The sequence below is a fragment of the Gasterosteus aculeatus genome, chromosome Y (genome assembly GCF_964276395.1).
Source record: "Gasterosteus aculeatus chromosome Y, fGasAcu3.hap1.1, whole genome shotgun sequence".
NCBI lineage: Eukaryota > Metazoa > Chordata > Actinopteri > Perciformes > Gasterosteidae > Gasterosteus > Gasterosteus aculeatus.
The window spans coordinates 21,178,923-21,200,958 of record NC_135709.1 but is presented as its reverse complement, the minus strand read 5'-3'; the positions used below and the strand labels follow the sequence as shown (position 1 = coordinate 21,200,958).

The 22,036-nt window shown below is 44.5% G+C and overlaps 1 long non-coding RNA gene and 1 pseudogene across 2 annotated transcripts in view; one reads left to right on the top strand and one right to left on the bottom strand.

Moving 5' to 3' along the window:
• Positions 1–659: 659 nt before the first annotated feature.
• LOC120812196 (uncharacterized) lies at positions 660–6,552 on the bottom strand. Its single transcript, XR_005710539.2, has 6 exons — positions 4,562–6,552; positions 4,305–4,413; positions 3,745–3,828; positions 3,193–3,617; positions 2,490–2,651; positions 660–1,980 (listed from the first exon to the last, which is right to left on the bottom strand). It is a non-coding gene; the product is annotated as an uncharacterized LOC120812196 (long non-coding RNA).
• Positions 6,553–8,396: 1,844 nt separating this feature from the next.
• LOC120812280 (semaphorin-4B-like) overlaps positions 8,397–22,036 on the top strand; it is a 32,310-nt pseudogene continuing 18,670 nt past the window's right edge. The window contains exons 1-2 of the transcript XR_013455201.1: positions 8,397–8,523; positions 15,820–16,223. The product of XR_013455201.1 is annotated as a semaphorin-4B-like (transcript). The remainder of the gene's footprint in view (positions 8,524–15,819; positions 16,224–22,036) is intronic.

Here is a 22,036-nt window from a genome sequence, read left to right as displayed (position 1 = left end):
CCATTGTCCAGTCGTGACAGAAATGGCTTTTTGTTCTTTCAGAGGACTGATGTCAAGGTCAATCCCTCGTCCCTCAGTAGGCTAGAGTCATTGTATTCTTTCCCTTTTCTCATTTACAGTGATTTGATCTGTTTGCAACAGTGAGAGCGAGTGGCTTGTTGGGAAAGTAGAATGATAGTCTCTGTGCTGCAGCAACAATATTTCAAGGCTGTTGTCCCCTGCGGTCACAAGGGGTTCAGTCAATTTCTGTTAGCAGAGGTCAGATCCAACTGGAGTGGTGTTTATATTCTGGGGAATCCTCCTTCCTCAGGCCTCACCCAATGAATAGCGTCTCACACACTGGAAATCACACAGACTTGTCCGAGTACAGTCTGCATTCCAGCTAAACCTACAACACTCGCTATGTGAGGGATGCTGTGTGCTCGTTTTAACACGAGAGAGAGACGGAGAGAGCAGTTGGATTGATTTTTCAGTTCCACTGTAACCCTTATTAGGGTCTTTGCTGCACATACAGTAGTTCTTTATTTCCTCCTGTTGTCTGTGTGTTGTGAGTGAGATGACATTGTTTCTATTCTAAAGATCTTATGGGCACATCTCATAAAAAAGCCATGTAGCACATTTCAACGTAAGGATGAAAAAGGTATTGATTGAAACAAAAACAAGCTTAAAAAAAGACTTTAGTGTAGTTTATGAAATGAACAGTAAAAAGCATCCACTTCATCCTTGAATCTGGTGCAATTAAATGAATGGTTTGAACCTTACACAACCACGTGGGGATGGATATGGGCTGGCGAGTGTGCCTCCATGTGGGCTGCCCAGGTGGGGCCCAGTTAATTTTTTCCGGGGGTTCCATGGTTGCCCCGTGTGGGCAAGCGCAGATGGGCTTAAGGTGGGCTTTACATGGGCACTAGCTAAAACCCACATGGGCAACCCAGGTTTCTCCCATCTGGGGCCCACACTAGCCCACACTAGCTGGGCCCCATGTGGGCTGATTATGAGTCCCTGCTATTCTACCCAGCCTAAAAAATTCATTTTTGGGGCTTATTTTACAGTCAGCCCAGTCAGTTAATATTGTTGAACTATTTTTGTTACACAGCCAATATTCCCGAGTCTGGTGGACCCACCACATTATTAGGCTTTTAAATCAGTACAGCCCTAACAATTTATGTAAAAATACGTAACAGATGTTTACTTTAGCTCAATATTACCAATGGTATAAACATCATTTATGGTTCTTATTCGCCATTTACCCCGGTGAGATCACAATTATGATCATAGTTAATAATAATAGTTTTTTTGGTGAGAAAACAGGTAAATTAAATGATAAAAAAATCTAACCACGGACTTTTGATCATTATTGGTGCTCATTTCTTAGAACTTAATCAGAACAGGTGAAAGTGCTTGAAATGTAACAATTTTTTAACTTTGTGTGGGAATAGCAGTTGCACACAGACAAGACACACACACAGCTGGCCCAGTTAGGAGGACACAGTTACGTTTCATGGCACCTACAATTATTATTCTCGGGTTCAGTAGAGCCGAACACCACATATGTAATAGTTATGTGTAGGAGGGTGTACCAAGTTGAAAATAAGCAATTGTTTTATGTTCTTCAAAGAAAATGAGCCATGGCCAATGATTTTGAGTTAAAAGAAATAATAAATAGCATAAGTTTTTCTTTTAGCAAACATTGAAAACGGGTCCCACAACAAACTACAATAACAAAGAGTTATAGACCAGTGATACAATTAATCACGTTTTTTTAATCACATGCTTTTGCAATGTTCCCTTACTGTCACAGACAGAATTAGCTTCTTTCCAACTCTAAGGAGCCTGAAGCCTGAAGTCCTTGTTGAGGGGTTGCCAGTCAGGCCTGTCGATTACCCCCCCGGTCCCTAGCACCAATGAGCCACTTGGAGACGGCCTTCTCGGCATCTTTACGGGTGATTTGGCTGGTCATGCCGTTTTTCTTTAAGCCTCCTTCAAGAAACAAATATAGCAGTCACTTACTTCATATGTGCAAACACAACTCTCAGCTAAGACTGTAAAGACAGAAATAGTTCACCAGACCGTTTCTGGTACCATTGACTTCCATAGTATTTTTTTCCCTACTATGGAAGTCAATGGGACTCAGAAACTGTCTGGTTACTGACATTCTTCTAAATATCTTCCTTTCTGTTCAGAAGAAGAAAGAAATTCATACAGGTTTGAAACAACATGAGGGTGAGTTTATGATGACAGAATTTTCATTTTAAAGTGAACTATTCCTTTAAGAAAAGCGCTATATAAATTAAGATTATTATTAGAAATACACACATTCTCTTAAACACACGCTAAGCATCTGAGAGACATGTGCGAACACACTGCTTAGCGAGGACAACAAACGCTCCATTAACAATATTTAAAATCGACATGTTTATTATGTTAGGCTATTGTGACACCTTTCTTTTATCAGTACAACTTAAAACATGATCCACATGAACACCTACCATATATCACTTCATACAGTTTTAAGGCCTTGAACTCTCTCTTCCCATTTCGGCCCACAAAGTTATACTGCCTGGATAGGCCATGATCTAGGAGAAAGGTCATCATCCTTTTTGTGGCCTCGTCAACAGTCCCCCCCCCCCTATGTCAGTCACAGCTGCAACCTGAGGGGGAACAAAGGCAATACAAAGCAAATTTATCTAGAGTATATTGCTCACTGGAGCAAACCACTCAACATGAAATAACTGCCAGAAGCATGGGTGTGAGATAGGGGTGGAACCGTACATGTATTTGTATTGAACCAAAATGGTACAGATTTTACAGAGAATATACGGTATAAAAAAAAATAAAACTTGCGTGCAAATTAATGTAATGCGGAACATTGTGCTTCTGTCAAACTATGAACTCAAACTGTAACCTACAACTGTCACTCAACCAAAATCCTCTCATACACACACACGGTTTAAAACCGTTTAGGTTTAGCCTGAGACATGCAAAATAAAAATAACAGCTTTTCTTTTTTTTTGCTTTTCCCTCCATTGTACCGAACCATGATGTCTGAGCCAAAGTATAAACCGAACCATGACTTCTGTGTCCGTTCCACCCCTAGTGTGAGCCCACCTGGGGAGTTTCAGATCAAATTCACTGCAAGCCCACCAATAACAATTTAATTGAGTTGCACTACCCTAGACTTAACATACATACCAGTTCGGACATGAAGTTTGGGTTTGACAGTTTTTCTTCCATGATTTCCACATCCCTAACTGTCTTTAAGGGCAAACCCTCTGGGGTAGAAGAGACGGTGGTGCTCATGTTGCCACGCTGTTGTAGAAGCGTTTGTAGCATCCTCCCCTGGATTCTTTGTGTCTCTTTTATCTCCTCAAGCAGCGTTAAGATGCGAACAAACATGTTTTCCCTGATTTGCCTTCGAGGGGTTTCTGGTGACGTGATGATGGGTTGAAACATGGGGCCATCTAAGGTTACCCACAGGTGGTGGAAGTGTCGGCCTAGCAGATGGAGGTGAAGACCTGAGGGTGGATGGAGGTGGTGCAGGTGTCTGCACAGACCTCAGGGTGGGTGGAGGCAGTGGAAGTGGAAGCACAGATCTGAGGGAGGATGGAGCCGGTGCACTGTACAAAAATCCACACTGTGAGAATTTTGTACAACAAAAAAAACACAAAAAATACTATCCATCCAATCAAAGGAAACAATCATCACCAAAAAGGTTAAAAAAAATTACAGTGTGGAGGTGATTACCTGAGGGTGGATGGAGGTGTAGGCCTGATTTAGCTGGCGGACCAATTGTCATCATCCTCATCCTCACTGGACAAAATCACTCGCCTAGAAATGTATAATGTACAAGCACAATCAACGAGTTAAAGCATTTTAAAAACAGTTGGTTAAAAAAAAAAAAACATTGTGGACAACAGGTGATACCACTATACACAGGGTTTTTACACATTTCAACCAGAGAATTTCAATTACTGATCTATATAGTATGACAACATTCTGGGTACAAAAGAGAGGCTCACATGGATCCTTAACATCTGTTCCAACACCCCATTCCCCCATCAGGCATGCACACATCCATTTGTATACATCTCTTTTTCCCCCTAAACATGTGATTGTTACTTTTATTAATTGATTACATTTAGTTTTATTTATTGGTTAATTGTATCTGTTGTCTACCTCCCTCGTTCTGACAGCTTTGAGCTGAATACACTTAACAAAACTCCCACAAAACTTGTCCTTTCTTATTCATTGGGAAATTCGAATTTTCATCATCCATTTAGTAGTAGTAATTCAAATAGCCTCACCTCTTTTTGCGCTTCCCCCTTCCCGTCTTCTCTGTAGAATCGGACTCGGTTGGTACATCTGTGTTCTCTTCATACTCGACTAATTTTGTGCGGGCAATTTCATATGTTGCTTTAGGAAACAAAGCAACATAGGAACAAATGAGTGACAAATGATATGAACAAATGAGTGGCAATTAGTTTCATTCAGTTAATTTAAACCGAATCAACAGTGAACTCATCATTTCAGATAATCTCATACAAATGGACACCTTACTGACTTTTCTTTTGACAGTCAACTTGTATGTCTCCCAGTCAGTGTGAGGGTCCTGTTGCTCTATGACCGCCTTTGCCATGTTCATTCTTGGTGGTGGCCAGTAGCATTCATCCTCCTCAGGCCCGATAAACCATTTGGTAGGTATAACTGCCAATCCTCCATTATTCATAAAGTCTACTATTGCAAAAGGGAACATGCTTAAAGAAAAAAAAATACATACAAAAAAAAATAAAAAATTAGTGCAGGAGTGGCATTGCCACATATCCAGTCTTGAGTGGCAATAACACAATTTTTTTTTTAACTCCTCCACAGGTAACAGCTGCAAGTCTTCAGATAAATTAAAAACAAAAAGAATTCCAAGGCATGATGAGTCCATTGGATAGGTGAAAAAGGATTTGGCAGTTTCAAAGAAATTACACAGGACTTTAACAGTTCCAGAATGGGACAAAATGTTGCGCATAATAAGAATCCTTCCCCCTACAGAAAAATAGTCATCGCCACGAGAGGAGAAGATCAGTGTCTGGCCATCATTGTAACGCCTGTGTTGTTCCCATGTTGCAATTGAATTAATCAACGGTCCTGAAAAAGTACAGTTTAAGTGGGCTGAAAACGGATGTGGTCTTTTGGCTTGCCACTTTCTGCTTCTTATGGATCCGCCTGACGAGTAGTTCGACAGGATTTTGAGGCCGACGGACAAGTTTTTTCAGCTAACCTAAAAAGGTCTCAAAGGGAAAAGCTGAAACACTATCTAACGGGCCGAATTTTCGTGCATCTTGAGCTAGGTGGATCAATGAATGCATGTTATAGCTGACAAATTCAGTGCCATAAATTGCAGCAAAATATGTTACAAAGAGTTTCAAAATCTCCTCAGCATAGTCACAATTGTCAGGAGAACATAAGGCAGGACTCTGATAGAGCCTTTTTACTTCTATCGGTATTATGAAATAAGTCTCTGGAAATGAAAAACGGCATTATGAAATAAAAGACTCTGGAAATGAAAAGTGGCATTATGAAATAAAAGACTCTGGAAATGAAAAGTGGCATTATGAAATAAAAGTACCATGAAATGAAAAGTGGCATTATGAAATAAAAGTACCATGAAATAATTAAATGTATTTAATATTTATGTATTTATTGCATTATGAAATAAAAGTACCATGAAATAATTAAATGTATTTAATAATTATGTATTTATTGCGTCATTCATTTATTTCATGATGTATTTCAAATGCCTATTTCATGTATTTACGTATTTATTCATTTATATAATTTTGACTAAAAGGCATCCCTTCCGCGGCCAGGGCCCTCTTTCTCTCTCTCTCTGCTTCGCCTAGCGGTCATTCACCAATCAAAATAAGGCTTCGGGGACCGCGAAAAAATGCAGGAAAACCGCTGTATCAGTCGGCCTATGTAGCTGAGGTGCATATGGCAATATGGAAAACACAGTCATCAATCCACAATATTAAATGACAGCGTCGTTGGAACAAATGGCGAAGGGTTTTCCAACCGTCCCGTATTACCCGGGACATCACGAATTATGGGCAATTTTGATTTGTCCCGTCCGGGACAGCTCCAGTCCCGTTTTCCAATCACAGCCTCCTAAGTCAATGACGCGCAAAAAAATCCCGGTTGTGGTGACGCATCCGACCAGTGTGTGCGCGGAGTCGACCGCTAGCAACCCGCGAAAGTGTCCCTGGTTTGGGGTTGGGAGAGTTGGCAACCCTAAACGACGCATTAAACAACATGTTGCCTTAATGTAACAGACACATAAACATATTTATGTAGAGGAGTCCCTTATTACTATGGAAAACCCTTCGCTATTTGTTCCATTTAAGAGGTGAATTTGTAGTACAGCAGTTAAACTCCGCTTCTCTGCGTGCTCCCGCAGCCAGAATGCAAATCCTGGCGGGAATAAGTGCCTTCGCACGACACCCTAGCCGATAAAAAATTGCTGACATTCAAATGGACTTTCATCTGTGTTTTTGCTTTAACTGTAAATGCCACAAGTGCAAACATTAAAATGCCACCAGGTGGTAAAAGCGGATAATGGGCATTTTTTTTAACAGCTTGCCTGTTAGACTGCCTTGCTAAGTTCACAACCAAATCCTTCTAAACAGTATATTCAAGTCAACCACTCAAATAAAGCTCAACATATGCATGGCATTGACTTAATAAATTAAACTCGTCTGTTCAATGCCATGCTTTAACCAGGTTTAATTAACGTTACAGAAAGATAACGTTACATTCGCTAAAGCTAGTTCCTGGCATCTTAACTAAAAAAAGCTTTTGTTAACATTCACCATACGGTAATATCATCGTACATTGAGGCAGATTCTCTTACCTGTCTTTTATCCACACGACACCGTAATGGATTCTTAACGGACAGCAGACTCAAAGGCGGAAAAGTTGTTGCTAGGCAAACTTCCTTCGCTCGGTGATGGGGGCGGAGCTTTCCGGATGTGCGCTGCACAGAGTGCGCACTGCTTTCTTTAGGGTTTGAACATTTTGTGGGAAACCTGCTGTGGCAAACTTGTCTGTTGAAAGTCGTAGTGCTTAAGACCACTATTAAATTGCTATGGCTTCTAAATAGCTTAATAGTCTAATCAAATTTGTGTAAAATGTGGACCTAGCCCAGTGGCTATTGTTAAAAATAGCATCCATGTCTGACATTATCAATTTTGAATAATTATATATGAAAACATAATATATAAAAATAATATATAAGTATTAATATCTATCTATCAAAAACTAAAAATGCAAAAACTACAGAAATTTGAAATATAATATATTATATTATATAATAGTATAAAAACTATATATTTATATCTATTTCTATTATATAGAAAACATCTCCTAATATCTTCTAAAGGAGTGGAGCCCAGCTGGAGCCCACTTTGTTTAGCCCATCTACTTCCCATGTGGGGCCCAACAACAAAGCCCACTCTGAGCCCATGCCCAGCCGAAGCCCAACTAGCCCAAGTGAGCCCCATGTGGGCCCCAAGTGGACGTGTTTGCAGGGAATGTATGTAACGAGTTTGTCTCCGAATCCAACATGGAGTACATTCAAAATGTGTAAAACCTCCAAGCTGCATAGAGACGGGTATCTCAGCGTTTAAGTGGTTAACAGCCAAGCACTGGGAATAGGCGACCATTACGTCCGTCCCAATATGGGTGGACTCTGGCTCCCAGATGTGCTCGAAGCATTGGCATATTCACGCAGCAATTTTTGACAAATTGGTTGTGATGGCTATGTTTAAATATAATGACTGTTCTAACAACTATTCAGATCCACTGACAGCTCTTGCGTGAAATCTCAGATGACCTTTTGCAGAGGTTGAATAGCAGCGTGCGCTTTGAGCACTGGTAAGCAATCACTTGTCACGCAATCGAATTACCACAAAGAAAAGACCTTGAGTGGGCTCGCATGCACTTCATACACACTCCCACGCACACACACACAGCCCCCGGAAGGATAAGCCACATTATAGTATGCATCATATTATATCCATTCTGACAACAAACCCCAGTGATCATACGCAATTAAGAGCACTTGATCTGATTATTTCATTGCTCTGCCTCTAACCACTGAGAGGCTTTTACCGTTACCAGTTCATAAATATTGAATTTGGATTTGTGCACGCTCTGAAAAGAGCTCAGCGCTGACGGAGAGAATGCGGCTATACGAGGAGCACCTCCCTTTTCTTCGTCCACTCCTCTCCCACCCTTGCACAGAGGCAGCCCATGATGTAATGTTCCTGCTGCTGATAAAGCAACCCCCTCTCCTGCTTTTTTTTAAACATTTCATTCCCCTCCCCTTCCGATTTTCTGCTGCTGCTGCTCTCGCCGGTGGTGGTTGTGGCTGTGGATGTGTGCATGCTTGCGGTGCCGGTTCAGCTGCATCTCTCGGGATCCCTGCAGAGCTTCTCCTCCTCTGTCACCAGCCGACACAGAGCCGCTCCTGCAGAGGTAATCTTTCTAGGTCGTGACAAATGGAGTGTATTGTAGAAAAGAAAAAGAAAGGAGGAGGGAAGTAGAGAAAAGGAGAGTGAATTATGGAGTGATAGGCAGAGGTTTTGACTGAGTGTCCAGTCAGCTGCTGAGTGAATTGGTCTGGTCGCAGAAAGCTTCTTGTCGCCACGGAGCTGGATGCCATGGTAATTGCTCCCTGCGTGTGTGCATGTGCTGTAGTATGATGTTGGTTTCCATGGTAAAGATGACACGGATCCCATGCTGGCTCACATTTTGGCGTGAAGTGGTTTCTCATCTCCTTTGGATCCTTTATCAGAAATGACTTGAAGCTTTATTATTATGTTACTGTTATTCCTTTTAAATATCACAGGGATGTTATAGTTGTTTGGTTACTGCTTACTTCTTCTGAACATACGTCTCACTTTGATTTGTCTGCTCGACAAAAACTGGCCGTGTGCAATGACATTCATGTAGCGAGATGAAGGATGCGGTGACTGTCATCTGAATGCAGATTTTCGAGTGCTACAGAAACGTAACAATGATTTACAGTGCGTTACGCAGATGCTTTACCAAACACTTTTGCTTTTTCGTCATTGTCCGTCAACAGGATGCATAGTTCTGGCAAAGGACCAGAGATGGTTGGTTGTATATATAAAGTAGTGGATTTTTCAGGAGTTGTTGAACCTTAAATCTTGCACTGTATGAGATGCTAACTTAATATTTCATGTCTCGTCTGCCCCACATGTAGATGGCCTTATGACTAATTTAAACTCAGGATTTTCCCTGTGTTTAGTAGCTACCTCTTTGTCTAATGCCATTCGTTCATCTCACCGGGCCGTAGACGTATAACATTTAGCCTCTGTTGTAATCATCTAGATGGACTAATAACTCTCCAGATCACAATTTCATTAGGGATCCAGATGTATTCTTGAGAAGTGACCCAGCTTGGATTAAGTCTAGAGAAACCATGTGGTTCTTTTGGGGTCATTTTATGATTTCCCAATAGGGAAGGGGTCATGTTTACAGTAAAGGTAATTGGTTTTTGAGACTCAGCAGAGGCAGCATCCCAGACTAATGACTACTCAATAAATAATTCAACTTCAACTCCAATTTCTGAATGAAGGAATAAGAAGTGATCGCTGTCACGTCACCCATTTGTTTGTGTGCTGCCATTTTGATGGCTCGAGTTCTGTATTTCTGCCGTGGCCATCAAGCCTTTACGCGACCAGAAAAGACGACAGTTCCCCAGAGATGTGTAACATGAAACTGTTTTAAGATGAAAACTGAAGACTCCAAGACTGGACAACGGCAAAGTAACAACCTTTTTCCACTAGGCAGCTACACCCTAAGGAAACTCATCTATCTTACTCAGAATGGAACCATAAGTTACCAGACGAACAGCATACTGTATTGAAGAAGACTGCAAACTAGTCATTGAAACCGTAAACTCACAGTTTGACTTAAAAATCATGTAATTTTCTCATGCTTGCAACAAGTTGCCCCCTGATGGCTATTTGACAGAATGCACGTCGAGGGCACTTGCACACATGGCTTTACTTTGCAGAGCAGGAGGGGGTCTTAATCGCATTTGCTTCCTTGTCGGCACTTTGCAGATCAGCCCTCAATGTCACTACGCTTTCCTAACATGATACTCGCTGTCACTCGATGCGTTGAACAAATAGTGCCATCCAAATCAAATACTCGATTACTCATGCCCCTCCCAACTTGAGGATACTTTTTGTGAAGTTTCCCTGTTGAAATGTTGTGCAGATGGATATTTGACACAGTAACATAATCTCTTTCTCATTGATGCATTACACTTCTAGTCCGAGAGATAGAAATAGAGATAGAGGAAGGGGGTTAAATGTAACAGAGACAGCAGGATAGCGGACTAAAAGCTTCCTGTGGCAGTACAGAGTGTAAGCCAGACATGGCAGACAGGCTGGCAGGGCAGATGTTTTAGGGGAGAGGCACAGTAGATAGAACAGTGTGAATAATTCATTACATGGGATTGAAGATATGACATATTAAGACACAGCACACAAGCCGTTTTATGGCCTCTTTCAGCACTTTTTGTGTAGCGTGAGTGGCTGCAGGGCTCCGATCCCCCTGCATCTCCGCTTTCTTTCTGCCCAGTTGTCCTGCCGAGGCGAGGACAACTGGGCAGGCGAGGAGACCGTTATAGATGTGTGGCTCCTGGTCTAGCGAGGCCTCGAGACATCTGGAGGGGAGGAAGCCTGACGGTGCTACTCTCCGCTATATCACTTCTGCTGTCAAGCCATACATAAGGCACCATGTGTAGGCTTAGCTGTGGATGAGTCCACTCACATCTGTGACAATGCTCAGCTGTTAGTGTAGGTCAGGTTTTTCAACACAGACCAGAAAGCATTCTGTGAAGACCTGTTAGGTGTTACTCCCCTTCAAACCAGTACAAGAGGAGAAGATATCTACCTGGCCATTGAGGAGATGTTAACGAAGAGAGGAATAGAGCCAACACAAGTGGTTTCAATAGCCACAGATGGAGCCCCTGCTATGATAGGGAGAGAGAAAGGAGCTGTAGCAAGACTGAAAGAGGACAATCCAGAGCTCATAGCTTACATTGCATCATTCACCAATCTGTCCTCTGTGGGGCAAGTGAATCATGACATTATTTATAAAGTGACCCTTGAGCAGGGACAGAATCAAATCAAACTCATTTCGCCTGCATCGTAACTAAACATAAGAACAAAAGAGGACAGACTCTAGAATACAGACTGTTAGCAGATGTTAATACATTTTTATAGCACAAAGTTAAATTCATATAGTATTGTGAAGTTAAAAAACTGAAAAAAGACAGACCATTATTTCCTATCCGGAACTTGCTCCCTATCATAATAGAGACGGACAAGGTAAAACATATTCTGTCAACCAGTAAACCAGTGTGCACAGCAGAAGTAATATAGCGGAGAGTAGCACCGTCAGGGTTAGTTCCTGTGAGCTTAAACGGCACCTGCATGCTGAACGGCTTCCTCCCCCCCAGATGTCTCGAAGCCTCGCTAGACCAGGTAAAAAAAATAAAAACGCCGTCAGGTTTTAAATCACAACCTTCTGTTTTGGCTGGCAGTCCGGGTCCGGATGGGACGGCCTCTGGGTCTGGACCCGGACCGCGGTCCGCCAGTTAGTGACCTATGGATTAGAGGGTACAAAGCCAAGAAAGGCCAAAGACCCTCACATAGTAGTAAAGACTTCATTGAATTTAGTATTTTAAACGTGAGATTAGTTACTCTCAGATGATTTCTATCTACATAGATGCATACAAGTACCAAAAACAATTATAGCCCCCGCTGCTCGTTTTTTCACCCACTCCAGCATTGATAGTGATAGCAGGCCCGAAGACAGACCTACCCTCGCTGCAACTTTACATTTCATCAGCGAGCTGCTTCTGCCGGCTTCACATCTGTTATGGAAATTAGCGTGGAGGGAAAATGGAATGAAATATAATATAATTTCAGTTATATTCACTTCTGGAACCGGGTTGATTTAGGCACTTGTAAAGGTTTCAAAGGCAGAGGTGATGAAATACGCTCATCCGCTTTTACAGCCGCATAGTGCTCTGATCTATCGATACATTTGTAATTCCTGATAGCTTCAAATTTGGTTAGTTTTAAGGAGCAGCGCTTGTGATGAAATTCCCAACCTCTGACCGTGTGTTCCAATCCCCAAAGGAGAAGCAAGCTTGATGAATTTAACTCCCCTGAACTGTTAAGTTCAAAATGTCCCCTATCTCTGTTCAATAGTTTAATAAGATTTTAATTGGGCAATTAAAAGTCTTTGGAATAGCATATGGTCATAATTACAGCTGTACAGTTCACTCAGGGATGAATGAGCCTTTAATTACTCTTAACTCGGTCTGGGGATTGGACTTCAAATGGGTCGTGCAGGAAAAAGAGGGTCTTTCGTCAATCTTTAGTTCCCTAATCAGAAATACAGACTTCTACATTAACGTTGGAACCGGGTTGAGTTGCGCCAGCTATATTCAGGAGTCCATTACTAAGTTTGTCTTTCAAGTTGTTCTGATCAGGTTGAAAAATTCAGATGTAAGAAACTGTTGAGGACATTATTAATGTTTAACGTGGTTGCTAGGAAACGTATTATACCTAATCTAAAGCAATACACTATGTAAACAGAACACGGTTTCACGGTCATGAATACATCTATGTTTCAAAATTAGTAATATTCATGATGATGACATCACTTTGACGCATAGATGAGGCAGAAGTGCTGTAATGTCTTACTCACAGATTGGTATCTAGATCGGAATGAGTAACCTGAGAGGCAGTAGGACAGGTGCAGAGCTGTGTCAACACCGTATTCCCACATCGGTCACCTGCCACATCTGCCAGCCTGTGCATACGTGTGGGCACGTTACTCCCTTAAAGGCTCTCCTGATAGACCATGTCCTCCACATCTCACATCTGCTCCTTCACTAACCCGAGAGCCCTTCAGCAGCCTGGAGGAGAAATGCTGATCACATGTTGAAGGCCACATCTGGGAGCGCGGGTCCTGGGTTGTCTGAGGGGTGTGACGTTAGTGGCCAGCGTGCGTGTGTGTGTCAGTACAGGTGGCTTCCTGGGATGGCAGGCATGCCAAGAGGTCGTATTTATCCGTCAACACTATTCCAGTCAACAGGCTGTGTGTGGAATCCGGGCAGCCGTGACCCTCCTGCTCTACTCGGATGGCAAATGCTAATGTTGGTACCACCTGTTTCAGCAGTATACGCGCTGCTGCTATTAATAAGACTCACAGGGTCTTATAAGTAGTGCTGCCATTGGACAGTCTCTGTCATTCAGCGCTATGGTGATATATTCTGTATACCAGGAACTTTTTACAGGAAAGGACCTGCTGGGAATCTCCTTGTTTGGTTAAATGTAAAACATGTCTATGTCTGCAATAGTGTATTCTGGAATATGATAACTTCTAACTTACTGAGAAATACTGAATTTCCCCTTGCATTGCACCTATCATGTAAGCTTTCAGTTTCCGCATCCAGTTCAAAACATTGGTGCTCACGTACCGTGCTGTGAATGGATCGGGTCCAGCTTGCATCCAGGACCTGGTCCAACCCGACATCCCAACCCGCACTCTCCGCTCTGCATCTGCAAAACTACTCGTCCCTCCCTCACTGAGAGCAAAACACTCGACTAGATCTCGACTCTTTGCTGTCCTTGCGCCAAAATGGTGGAACGAGCTCTCTGAAGACACCAGGACCACAGAGAGCCTTCACATCTTCCACCGCAAACTAAAGACACACCTCTTCAGACTCTACCTCGACTAAAGACTAACAAATTGTAGCACTTAAATTGTACTTGTAACGTCACTCATCTATAGCAAATTGTAAATTGGCTTATTTGAGGAAATTGCACTTTCTTGTTTCTGGTTCTCCTGAGTTTGTACCTTTTGGTTGAATACACTTACTGTACGTCGCTTTGGATAAAAGCGTCCGCTAAATGACATGTAATGTAATGTTTCATTTAGTTAAAGTTGCCTATGCCTGAATTCCTCAATCATTACCATGTGCATATGCTTTGCGAGCAGTGTTGAGCTCCTGTTGAACTTTATTTGCCCCGGGTTTCGCCTCTGCAGCCACATGCAGGCTGCCCCAACCCGCTGATTCATGGAACTGGTTAGTTTGGTCTCAGCTTTAAGGGAAACTCCGTTAACCTTCCCCAAAACTCGATTGCGTTTTTGGGGAGGAGACTTATGACATATCTGTCTTGACTTGAAGATCATGATAAGGTGTATTTTTGTCACTTGACTATAAAGTCACCAGTGAGCATCCATCAAAGATAAAGGTCCTGCGAAAGTAATTGGTATTAAATGACTAAAACTAAACCTGAGTCTTTGATTCGAGCCTCAGTGTTTTATTATCTGCACTCGGTAGGTTTGACATACGCAGTGAATATGTCGAAATGATCCAATGAGTCCGATATGTTGCTGGAAGGGATGTAGACAGAAAGGAGATCATAGACAAATAGATGGGAGAGCATCGTCCATAGAGCACACTATCACATCTGTGTTGGGAGTGAAAGGGATGATTCAGTTTACGCATCATGCAGGAGAGAGCGGTGAAGAGCAGAGTTGCATATAGATTTTGTGGCTGTCAGAGGGGCCCTTGTTCTCCCAACACCAAACGATGAATTTGAATCTATTTGAACTCTGATTGATGTGTACAAACGACTTAACCCAAAGGAACAAGACGCACTTTGTCTTTAGCTCCACTAAGTGTTATACAACCTTTTGCAGACTACAATAATGGAGCATGTCTGCCCCTGTCTATGCTGTAGAAATAACCCTCTTTCTGTCTTGTTCTCTGGCCTTTATCCTTCCTGCTCCTGCAAATGCCATCTTTTATGCTAAGAGTGGGAGATGTCTACGTTTGTAACAAAAGTCGGACTGCTTATTGACAGGAGTCGGGAGCCCCTGTGATAGAAACCGGGAAAAGCTTCACTCGCTACCTTTCGCTATTGATTGCCATAAGCCGCGTGAAACTGAATCTCCTGTTGGCTGCATTTAATGAGGAGCTCCCTCTGGCAGTTGTAATGGAGATGTCGGTATTGAATTCTCCTCCACGTCTACCTAGGCTCATTTAATCAGCATTATAGGTACGGCAGTTGTCTCGCGGCTTTGTTCTGATCTTTTCTGAAGAATTTCTTTTGAAGCTGTGGATAAAGGGGTTCGCCAGTGACAACCTATACAGGGTGGGCGAAAAAAGTAAGTCGGCAGGGATTTATTTGAGGAAAAAAAACTGAATTGCTGGCCTATGGAAATATTTAACCCATTTATTTTTTCTTTGGACGCCTTTATATTCAGGAATTCCGATTTCCAACTGCAAGCATTCATAACTAAATCCCTGTAGGACCTGGGTCCTGTTGAAAGCTCATTCGTGTGATGTATTCTATTCTGTCCTTTTACAATTAAACTGTTGAATTCATGTGGCATTTTGGATTGTTTGGGGATTTTCTTAAGAGAAAGACATATTTCTCAGTTGTACAGAAAGGTGCTAAAATTGCACCTGTATAAGGAACTGGAGCTGTAACCAATGATATTTGTCTTTATTAATCGGACATACAATTTGTTTATTGCGCAAATTTTAAAGACTATGAAAAAGAAAAGCGTAAACTGAATAATCATAATTTTTGAGAGTAGTAGTTTAGTTATTTTAATTAGTTAATTAATCCCCTTTTCTCGATCAGATCTAGATCAGTAATGAACCCTAAAATGCTAATTTCTATGTTTTCACTCAATTCTTCACAGATCTCATCAGAGACCCGGCAATGCCGCGTTTGCATGGAGGCTGACCGGTGGAGACGTGGTATCTTGTACTGAGCTCTCAGATCTTCATTCCAGAGCAGCATCCTCCTCTGCAGGCCTTAAGGAGTCCCCCCCCCCCTTCACCACAGTGCACAAGGAGCCTCGAGCTGCGCAAAGGAAGAGAGAGGCATAGAAAATAAATAATGAATAATGATAATAATAATAATAATAATAATGAATTCCCCAAAAACCTGAAAGGCAAACACTGCAAGTTGGCAGGAGGTCCGAAGGAGGTTTGAGGACAATGGGTATGGCTTGGCTCTACCTCCCAGCCGTCTTCCTCGTTGGCTGCTTTCACGCAGCTGCCACGGAAAGCGATGTCACTCCACGCCTCACCTTCTCCTACAGTAAGTTTTAATTTGACTTCTTGACAGTTGAATTACTAAATTTTTCCTTTTTGTACTTCTATGGGGGTCTTTTTACTATTTAGTCCCAAGATTTTCTGGCTGCATGAACCTTCGGGCTTCAGTGCTTTGTGAAAGCATTTTGAATGAACAGCAGCACTTTGTAAATTCGCTTTCTCTGGGTCTGTGAAGTGATATTCTACCAATCAAATCCTGGAATTTTACCGTCACATCCTGGCTACTGCACGGATTATGCAATCCCCAGCGGTGTCCCTGTTCATTAACTCTGTTCAGTAAAATGAAGCAAAACACTTTATATGCGTCACTAGTAAGAGCTAAAAGGATTTATACGGGTGAAATCGTGTTTGTCTACACCAGCGATTCCCAAAGTGTGGGCCGCGAAGGTACTGCAGGTGGGCCGCGAGAGGTCATTTATAATAAATAAATTTAAAAAAAATTTCAATTTTGACAAGTTTGAAATGAATATAAAAATATGTATGATGCGGCACATTAGTTATGTGAAACATTAACTGATGAAGCACAAACAATTTAAATGGACAGATTGGTTAATCGGTTGATCCATACTGGTTGCACGCGGTGCTCAAGGCCAAACATGCCGAAGCTCGTCTACGACGGCGAGATGCTGAGCAGCGCTCAAGCGCGTGAGATATGGAGCTTGTTTCAGGAATCAGGAATCAGGAAACATTTATTACCATAATATGCCAAACATACTAGGAATTTGTCTTGGCGGTTGGTGCGCGACAGTAGACAGTGTGACAATACACAAGACAGCAGTGCACAAGTAATAAAATAAAGTAAAATGAAATGCTAATGCAATGGGTTCGTAGAATAAGGCTATGGGTTAGTATAAAACAAGGGAATAAAGTTAACATTTTTAAATATTAAAAAAGTTTAAAAAAAAGATATATTAAGCAAAAAGTGCACTAACGAACAAGTAACAAAGTGACGAGTGACGACAAAGTGATGAATTGCAGTTAAAGTGGCATGTGCAGTGTGAGGGGGAGTGACCGGTGGGATGTTATAGTCAGTCAGTGGGGGACCGGCTCTGTTGATGAGCCCGACTGCCGACGGGAAGAAACTGTTGGTGTGGCGGGAGGTCTTAGTCCTGATGGACCTCAGCCTCCTGCCAGATGGAAGGGGCACAAACAGTTTTTGTCCGGGCTGAGAGGGGTCGGCCACGATCTTTTTAGCTGCTTCAGAGACCTGGAAGCGAACAAGTCCTGCAGGGACGGCACATTGCAGCCGATCACCCTCTCTGCAGAGCGGATGACACGCTGCAGCCTGCCCTTGTCCTTGGCTGTGGCTGCAGCGTACCAGACGGTGATGGAGGAGCAGAGGATGGACTCCATGATGGCCGTGTAGAAGTGGACCATCATCGTCTTTGGCAGGTTAAATTTCTTCAGCTGCCTCAGGAAGAACAACCTCTGCTGAGCCTTCTTGGTGATGGAGCTGATGTTCAGCTCCCACTTGAGGTCCTGGGTGATGATGGAGCCCAGGAAACGGAAGGAATCCACAATAGTGACGGGGGAGTCACACAGGGTGATGGGGGAGGGTGGGGCTCTGTTCCGCCGGAAATCCACAACCATCTCCACTGTCTTTAGAGTGTTGAGCTCCAGGTTGTTCTGACTGCACCACGACACCAGATGGTCAGACTCCCACCTGTAGGCGGACTCATCCCCACCAGAGATCAGTCCAATGAGGGTGGTGTCATCCGCAAACTTCAGGCGCTTGACGGACTGGTGACTGGAGGAGCAGCTGTTGGTGTACAGGGAGAAGAGCAGAGGGGAAAGAACGCAGCCTTGGGGGGAACCGGTGCTGATGGTCCGAGAGGCTGAGACTTGTTTCCCCAGCTTCACGTGCTGCTTCCTGTCAGACAGGAAGTCTGTGATCCACTTGCAGGTGGAGTCGGGCACGTGCAGCTGGGAGAGTTTGTCCTGCAGCAGAGACGGGATGATGGTGTTGAAGGCAGAGCTGAAGTCCACAAACAGGATCCTGGCGTAGGTTCCTGGGGAGTCCAGATGCTGGAGGATGTAGTGGAGGGCCATGTTGACAGCATCGTCCACAGACCTGTTGGCTCTGTAGGCGAACTGCAGGGGGTCCAGGAGGGGGTCGGTGAGGGACTTCAGGTGGGTCAGGACTAGCCGTTCAAAAGACTTCATGACTACAGAGGTCAGGGCGACGGGCCTGTAGTCATTGAGTCCTGTGATCCTGGGCTTCTTTGGAACAGGGATGATGGTGGAGGCCTTGAAGCAGGCTGGTACGTGGCATGTCTCCAGGGAGGTGTTGAAGATGTCAGTGAACACCGGAGACAGCTGGTCAGCACAATGCTTCAGGGAATGAGGGGAGACTGAGTCCGGACCGGCTGCGTTACGGGGATTTTGTCTTCTAAAGAGCCGGTTAACGTCTCTCTCCAGAATAGAGAGGGTCGTTGCTGGTGGGGGAGGGGAAGGTGATATAGATGGGGCGTGAGGGAGGGAGGGGAGGGGGACTGCAGCAGGTTGGTGGAGCTGTGGGGGATGGGATCAGGACATGACTTTTGAATCTGCAGTAGAACTCATTCAGCTCGTCTGCCAGGCGGAGATCATTCATGGAGTGGGGGGTTTTGGGCTTGTAGTTAGTGAGGTGTTTGAGGCCTCTCCAAACCGATGCAGAGTCACTTGCTGAGAACTGTTGTTGGAGTTTCTCAGAGTACAGTCGTTTAGCATCTCACCGCCTTGCTAAACTTGTCAGGGCGCGTCGGAGAAACAAAGCTGTCGTTCTCGCAGAGCACTTCATGAGATTAAAGAGCGAGAGACGGTGCCCTTTTCTCTACAGTAGCTGAACCATCTTAACGGGGAAAATAAGTCATTCTAAAAGGAGCCCTTGGCAGGCGGCGTGGCTGGAGAGCAGCCGAAGATTTAAGGCGTGGATGGCGAGGGACCCTGAAAGCACCGTCTCCACCTAGATATCTCTTACTAATCTATCATAAACACGGTTAGCGTTTTTTGATCCGGGTAAGCTCTCAAATAGGTGCCTGCCTGAGCCTGTGCCTTCCCTCACGGAATCCCTCTCACCTGCCACCCTCAACAAAGCCCACATCTCTGTCCCGGCGGAGCGTTTCACAACAACGCACAATCACTCACTCACTGAGTACTGAGCACAGCAGCTAACCAGACTAATCCCTAAACTCAGTCACCGCCTTGTTTTTTTTATGTGATTTATGTTGCCGTAACTTTGATGAACAATCATACGTGTTTCCAGGGAGTGATTGTATCAGGTTCCTTTACATCTGCTGACTTATACAGCAAGTCCTACAAAGGATACAACGGAAAAAGTCGGTATAGACGGTCGTTTATTAAAATACCAGTTTTTACGGTTTTCATTTGTGACGTAAAACAAAGAACACGCTTCAACCGGCTGATGGAGATTAGCTTGGCCCGGTGGTAGAAGTTGTCTTGCTGTTTTAATGTCGGTTCTGCTAGTCTGACAACTTCCAGCCTGTCACATTGTGTTTTCAGTATCGAAGCAGAGCGCCGAGCTATGGCCCTCGGGGAACATTATGCAGCAGAAAGCGTCTCCTCTGGTCATGCTTTCTGGTCCTCTCTGGATGTCAGTAAGCTTGCTCAGCTAGTGTAAGCGGGCCGCAGCTGCTTGGCTGCTTCTCATCCTGTAACACTTCTGTATATCTATACTTCCCCATCTCTTCTTTCATGCTCCCGCTGTCCCCTGGTCCCTTCCATAATGAAGGTGGTAATCCCCCCGTGAGTAAAGAATGGGGTTTTGTACGTGTTATGGTGTGAACGCTTCTGTCGCTACAAACCTATCAGGACGAATCATGGGTTCTAGTAGAGCCTGCATCTGCTTTCCCCCCTGCTTTTGTTCCAGGCTTTGATGGGTGGCTTAGTGGGTTGGGACACTACTTAAAGGAGAGAAGCTGGAGGCCAAACTCCAGCAGAACAACGTGAGGGAGGTGTGGTCCGGCATGAAAGAGATCTCAGGCTTCAAGGGAAGACAGAGTCAACTAGGGGCCTCCGTGGAGAGGGCAAACGAGCTGAACTGCTTCTTCAACAGGTTCAGCTCACAGCCCTCATCTGTCTCCTCCTCACACCTCACCTCCCAAACACCTCAGCTGACTTTCCCCCTCCCCCCGTTCGCCTCTGGTGAGCTGCATGGACACAGAGCCCCTAACTTAAAAGGGCTCCTCCACCCCCCCACACCTCTGCTGCCTTCCTCCCTCCCCCCTCTATCTCCCCTGGTGAGCGGCATGGACTGTGAGGCCACTTCAAAGGGCCCTTCCCCAACTAACGACGTGACCACCCCCCCCCCCCTTTCGGTGACGACTGACCAGGTTCGAAGACAGTTGAGGAGACTTCATCAACACAAGGCTGCAGGACCTGATGGCATCAGCCCCAGGGTCCTGAAGACCTGTGCATTCCAGCTGGCTGAGGTTCTTCAACCCCTCTTCAACCTGAGCCTGCAGCAGCAGAAGGTCCCGGTGCTGTGGAATACGTCGTGCCTGGTTCCGGTCCCCAAGAAGACGACTCCATCTGGCCTTAATGACTATCGACCGGTCGCCCTCACATCCCATGTGATGAAGGTGCTGGAGAGGCTGGTCTTGGCCCGCCTCAGGACGCAGGTGAAATCTTCACTTGACCCACTGCAGTTTGCATACCAGCCTTGTGTGGGAGTGGATGACGCCATCATCTACCTGCTGCAACGAGCCCAGTCGCACCTGGATGGAAAGGGTGGCTCTGTGAGAATAACTTTCTTTGATTTCTCCAGTGCCTTCAACACCATCCAACCACTGCTGCTGAGTGAGAAGCTGCGGGTGGTGGGGGTGGACTCGTCCACTGTCTCCTGGATCACTGACTACCTGACAGGCAGGCCACAGTTTGTCCGACTGGGCAGCGTGCTGTCTGATACAGTTGTCAGTGGTACTGGAGCTCCACAGGGAACTGTTCTGTCTCCCTTCCTGTTCACCTTATATACCACTGACTTTCAGTATAACTCGGAGTCCTGCCATCTGCAGAAATTCTCTGATGACTCTGCAGTGGTAGGGTGTATAAGGGATGGACGGGAGGAGGACTACAGGGCAGTAGTGGAGGACTTTGTGGTGTGGGCGGGCAGAAATCACCTGCTCCTGAACGTGGCCAAGACCAGAGAGATGGTGGTCGACTTCGGGAGGAAGACAACGGCTCCACTACCGCTGAGGGTTCTGGGAGAGGAGGTGATCATGGTTGAGGACCACAAGTACCTGGGTGTCTCCATTGACAACAGACTGAACCGGAAGACCAATATCAACGCCGTCTACAGGAAGGGGATGAGTCGACTCTTTTTCCTGAGGAAGCTTCGATCCTTCCATGTGTGCAGCGAGATGTTGGAGATGTTCTATCAGTCTGTTGTGGCCAGTGCTTTGTACTTAGCCGTGGTCTGCTGGGGGAGCAGCATTGGAGCCGGTGACACCAACAGACTTAACAAACTTGTTAAGAAGGCCGGCACCATCATTGGCTGCAAACAGGACAGCTTGGAAAAGGTGTTGGAGGGGAGGTCACTGAAGAAACTGTTATCCATGTTGGATAATCCTGACCACCTGCTACAGGGACAGCGGAGCACGTCCTCCAACAGACTCCTTCAGCTCCGCTGTCACAAGGACCGATACAGGAGATCATTCCTGCCCAGTGCAACAACTCTCTACAATAAATCATCCCAGGCTAAATAATGACAATAACAACCCTGTACTGCTGTTATGTTGCTGCTCTTTCCTCTTACTCTTCTCCTTGTACAAATTATTATTATTGTCTCTTTTGGAAGGTTAT